Source organism: Ornithodoros turicata, chromosome 5 (genome assembly GCF_037126465.1).
Source record: "Ornithodoros turicata isolate Travis chromosome 5, ASM3712646v1, whole genome shotgun sequence".
Taxonomy (NCBI): Eukaryota; Metazoa; Arthropoda; class Arachnida; order Ixodida; family Argasidae; genus Ornithodoros; species Ornithodoros turicata.
In genome coordinates this window covers 24,757,377-24,763,145 of record NC_088205.1, presented here as the reverse complement: position 1 = coordinate 24,763,145, position 5,769 = coordinate 24,757,377, and the positions used below count along the sequence as shown (strand labels likewise).

The 5,769-nt window shown below is 41.9% G+C and overlaps 2 long non-coding RNA genes across 2 annotated transcripts; one reads left to right on the top strand and one right to left on the bottom strand.

Annotated features, from left to right (window-relative positions):
- Positions 1 to 2,161: 2,161 nt before the first annotated feature.
- LOC135395400 (uncharacterized) lies at positions 2,162 to 3,575 on the bottom strand. Its single transcript, XR_010423059.1, has 3 exons — positions 3,226 to 3,575; positions 2,659 to 2,750; positions 2,162 to 2,233 (listed from the first exon to the last, which is right to left on the bottom strand). It is a non-coding gene; the product is annotated as an uncharacterized LOC135395400 (long non-coding RNA).
- Positions 3,576 to 3,731: 156 nt separating this feature from the next.
- On the top strand, positions 3,732 to 5,076 carry LOC135395399 (uncharacterized). Its single transcript, XR_010423058.1, has 3 exons — positions 3,732 to 3,771; positions 4,088 to 4,203; positions 4,790 to 5,076. It is a non-coding gene; the product is annotated as an uncharacterized LOC135395399 (long non-coding RNA).
- Positions 5,077 to 5,769: the final 693 nt, after the last annotated feature.

The following is a 5,769-nucleotide window of genomic DNA, read 5'->3' as shown; positions in this document are numbered from 1 at the left end:
ATTCTGGGAATGACTGAAATATCGGAAACACTATTAAAATCACAACACCTAAAAGCCTGTTGATATGGCGAGTGTAACCTGCAGCGCTTCCAATTGAAATGACTACCTGCATGCCCTTGCGCGAAGCCTCAAAAGGGACTATTTGATGAGTTCCGCATCAGTAGGGAACAAAGGGTGTTCAAGCCACATGCCTGAAACTAGAGTGAATGATCTACTAGTACATATATACTAGGTGCGTTACTTGAGACTGACCAGAATTTTATTAAATTCGCGGTTTGTTTTTCTTTCCGGAAGTCGTTGAATATATGTATTCCTGACGGGACCTGCTCAATGGTGGTGGTGTATCACTAATTAGTGCAGCCGTTGATTACTTTTATAATGAATCTTCATAATTCTCGAAAACAAGTTGAGCGCCCAATTCCATATTTGTAGAGCGCTACCCTGAGAAGTCTAGTCAGCAAGAATCGGAACAGGAGCACTTTTCTGTGCCCTTAAAAAATGAGCAAAATGCACTATCCGTTGCGCGAGTTCTGCGGCCGCTTTTTCCTATAACTCTCACTGTCACCGCTTGACAACACTGACGTCACGCTGCCCCTCAAAACATGCCCCCCCCCTTCCTAGCGACCTTGTTTTTTTTTTTTTTCGTTAAAATCTGATACAACGTGATGATGATGACACTTATTGAGCAGCAGAATCGGTGATTTCATTTTTGTTATCTGCCAGGTTTTTTACAGTAATGCATTGGTAGTTTTAGTGCGTGACGTTTATCACATCAAATCGCGAACTGTGTTGTGAGGTGTTAGAGATTAAGCGAGATAACAACGGAAAGAAAATCAAATACGGCATGTTTTATGATAATGTTGACTGAGAAACGGCATCGCTATTTCCCTCACTTCCAGGGACAAAGCGGGCTGTTCCGTGATTTCGGGAACAACCTGATGTCAGTTGAGAAGGGGTGACACCGAGACAGCGAGAGGAGAAATTGGCCGCAAAACCCGCACAGTGCTCAATTATTTTGTATTTTCGCACATTTTTTTAGAGCGCAAAAAAGGCGCTGTGGTTTCGGTTCTTGAGGGGTAGGTCCCTCAGGGTTGTGTTCTACATCTTTGACGTTACGTAGTCAACGTATTTTCATTAATTATAAAGATTAATCACGAAAGTGAATTGACGGCTGCGTTATCTGCTGATACACCACCACCTTTGAGTAGGTCCCGTCCGGAATAGATATATTCAATGACTTTGAGAAAAAAAAATTAAATCGCGGATTTAATAAAACTTAGTCAGTTTTACGTCACGTACCCTGTATACATGAGAATAAGCACGCATGGTATTGTTAACATATTCATTATTTTGTTATCTAGAACGAGTTCACCTGTAAGGAGATTACGGCCTTGCGCAATGCTGCATGAGAACGAAAAATCTGGCGAGTCAGGCAATAAAGGAAGTTTAAGCCACATGTGCGGAATTTATGTTAAATGATTGACATGTATCTACACTGCAAGAAACACGTGTGGGAATTTATTCAACTTAATTCCCTTTACCATTAGGCGCGTCAAAGCTGGCCCGCATCATTGGTTCCGTCGTCGACCTCGAAGGAAAATTTCATGAATTGTGTCTTTACAGGGAACAAAGGACGTTTAAGATGTTACCTGCGATGTTATCTTCGAAAGATTGTATCTCATTACGGCCGAAGTCTCATTACGGCCGATGTCTCAATACGGCCGAAAGTCTCAATACGGCCGATAATCCTTTAATCCCCAAGTGTCTCATTACGGCCAAAGTCTCAATACGGCCGAAGGCAGTCTCATTACGGCCGAAGATGTCTCATAACGGCCAAATGTGAAAATGTGTATTGTAACCTGCATTGATATGCAATGTCGCAGCCAGGTATGGATATATATTCAGCAGGGTATAAGGCATGCACTGTGCCCTTAGGGCCCTTATCATATTTATATACACATATTGCGAGACAAACGGTATGTTATCATACCACAGCACAATGCAACATATTGTGTAATGTGTACTCCCACAAGGTAGTGTTGATGTTGCTGTGAAGCAGGCTACTATGTGGAGTTAGATACTTGTAGAGAGCTAGATGAATATTGGCTTTGTTGTGACGCTTTTGGAGCCATCCTACAGTCACTGGCCAAGACGGAACACCTATCTCAGTCGATGTCAGTTTATTTCCATTCGCCTTACAATTGTACAATTCTTGCTTCTGGAATGAGTAAACCTGCAAGAAGGGAAGAGCAACCATGAATAGGCTAGAATATAAAAAAAAACAAAAAAAACACACACAAGCATTTGTCTCTACATGGCTGGTTTTAATGTGCACAAGCTGCACATGTGTTGATACGTGTCTGTTATTTCATACAAGGTTAACATAAATCTTCATCTAGACAAAAGAATGACAAGCCTTAAAATGTGACAGGTAAACACAGGCATGACCATGATATGAATATAGGTTCAGTAGTGCATTCCTTTAATGGAAACATGTGAATATCAAATAGTGATACATTACAATTCATGAAATGATGCATGCATAACTTTCCATTTCTGGTTTCTTTTTTATAAAGGTAGTGCATTAATTAACATTCGTGCACTACTACAAAATTTCTCACTTCACAACAAAACCTTATGATGATCTTAACAGCTCACCTCTTCGGCCAGGACTCCCTGGGCAGCAACATCCTATTAGCCATGTTGTTGTTTTTCTTTTTCGGAATCCTCCGTGCAGCCACATACCATGCCTGGAATGGAAAACCAGCTATAAATAACAATGTATTTGAATGACTTCCTCTTGAAGTATTTATTCTAATCAGATATGCTTTTGTGCCTAGTATGGTGCGCGAAGGCACATGAGTACAATATTTGCAGACGTTCGACGTAAGCAGTTCAAGGAGATCAATTCAAGTACGCCGACTTGCGCTTTTATTTTTGAAGAAATACGGCGGCAAATTTTAACAAATTAAATATGGCTCACAACGATACGAGTAAATGCTGCTGTACGGTGATGCATTGTCGGTATCTTATCGTCTTCGAATAAATTTGTTGTTCCTAAACGCGCAACCAACTAGAAACAACGCAAACCTACGAACAGATACCGAGTTACATCTATTACAGGCACTTCGGCTGTTTTGATTCATTTAAATTACTCGTATGAGAATCCAACTATGTGTGGACAGCACACTACTAATCCAGACAATCTACGAAAGCGTTACTCACCAGAATTCCTGCTGGACTTGGTCTTGGTCAACACTGCGCGATATACGTTGGGGTTGTGGCGATTCATTCAACTCGATTTTTACCGGAACAACAGGCGCTGCTCGAAAGACAACGACGGAAAATAGAGAGCCGCTATAAAGTCCGCTAATTTGCACATTACAGCACTACAAATCGATATATGAACACGTCGTAAACAGCAACCACTCGCTCACACAAGAAACGAGGTACCCAACGTTGCTAGACACCATCCGAACTCCAAAGTGAGAGTAGCAAAACAACAAGATATCAAAACACGAAAGGAAGAGTATTTATCCCCCCTCCCTTCTATAGCATGCAAAACGTGATTTGCGCTGAGATGAACATATATGTTTATGACGCGAGTAATTTTCACTTTTCACTGATCCAAAGGAGGTCACGTGGGGATTGCTTGGCGTTTGCGAAATTAACAGCAATGAAAATGGCGAAACGAAACTTGTGAATCGTGCATTTGCTATTCATGGTAGCTGCCAGAAAATCGAATCAAGCTTATGGGACACTGGATTACAGGTATGTTGGCATCTTTTTCATTCCTGCATGTCATATTGTCATTTCACATTACATTATACGTGAATACATGGTGTCATGTCATGGGTGTCGTGTCTCACGATGCTGGGGAAGTAGTTGCATGGGGAAGTGTGCATGGTTGTAGACTTTTAATTTTTGATCGCGTAATCGAAATATCGGCACCTTCCGCATTGTGGCTTGCATGTGACCAACCAAGTGCTGTTCCCTTACTAGCACTTCCTGCAAACGACAAAACGAAACATATGGGAATGTATATTTTTGATTACTCATATATAACAAGAAAATGTATCGTTTTCAGGTTGCTGCCACTACTCCATGTGCCCGCAATTGTCTTGCGTGTATGATTACACTAACGACGTCGCCCACCACGGCGGAAGTGTTTTGCGTACACGCGTTTCAGCATGAAGCCTGCAGGTAACATCTGATGCTTACCCTTCGGGTATTCTGAATTTACATATTGTAGCTTAGAGGAATTCCGAATGCCCAGAGTGACACACACTTATAACATTGTGACATCAGTGCAGTGGCATAAGCCCTAATGTAGTGCCCCACGAAAATGAACGAGGGGCAGTGGTTTATCCAGAAACCCAAGCACGAGAGGGGTGTTGGAAAAAATTGTGGGGGGAGGTCATCATTATAGTTACGTCATTACAGCTTAACATATCATTACAGACGTATCTGAAGCTGAAATCACAAGGGCACCCCCTGTAGGGGGTGCACAGGCAAAAAAGTTAGGGGGCTGTAGGGGGGTCTGGGTAAAGCACTGACGAGGGGGACTCCTCCACCCCATGTCAAGCCTCATAAAACACCTCCTGAAATACTTTCCTGGCTATGCAGCTGCATCATTATGACGTAATTGTCATTGTTGTTCATAATTCTTGAATATGTTTTGAATATATGGAAAAAAAAGTCTGCTTGACAGCATATGTCTCATGGTCATCATCAAACAAAAGCATATGTCATTTTGTTCTGTGCCTTATGTACTTTTTTTCAATTTCAGGTGGACGTAAATTGTAGAAGGCAGCTAGTGGGGGAGAAGATCATGGTCATAGGTCATATGGCTCCTGGAGCTCCCAGTGGGCTCCCTTGTGGAGTACTTTTCAGAACACACACACAGTTCGCTCACAGAACCAACGAGTAGGATGTTGCTTGAATACTGAGAGAAAATGGCGTAACACATACAAATATCGTGTGACACATATGACAATAAAAACATTTTTCACGAGGGATGCATGAAACACTGTCACAATATTGTGTGCATGAACCATTGTGTGTGACACAAGCCGTGGGGGCACACCGCCTCGGACACATTTTGGAAAGCATAAAACACAGTATATACACAGCTAATATGGTGGATGCTTCTTTTTTCTTTTTGGCCGTTATGAGACATCTTCGGCCGTAATGAGACTACCTTCGGCCGTATTGAGACTTTGGCCGTAACGAGACACTTGGGGATTAAAGGTTTTTCGGCCGTAATGAGACTTTCGGCCGTAATGAGACTTGGGCCGAAATTTATGTTAAAGAATTGACGATCATCTACATTATAAAAAATATGCGTGGCACTTTGTGCATCTTATTTAGTTTCACCATTAGAGCGCGTCCAAGTTGGCTTTCACGAGGACTCAGAAGCCACATCTATCTCGATGAATGAAAATTTGATGAGTTTCGCCTTGACAGGGAACAAATGACATTTAAGCCACAGGTCCGAAATTTATGGTAAATGATTGACATGTATCAACACTACAACAAACACGTGTGGAAATTCGTTTATCTTAAATACCCTTACCACTAGAGCGCGTCAAAGTTGGCCCGCATAATTGGTTCCGTCGTCACATCGACCTCGACTTCATAGGCAAGAAAGAACGTTTAAGCCACAAGTTCAAAATTTATGTTAAGTGATGGACAATAATCTACACTACAACGAACACGCGTGGCACTGTGCAAAACGGGGACTCCTGTAACGGTAAAGTAAGTCTGAGT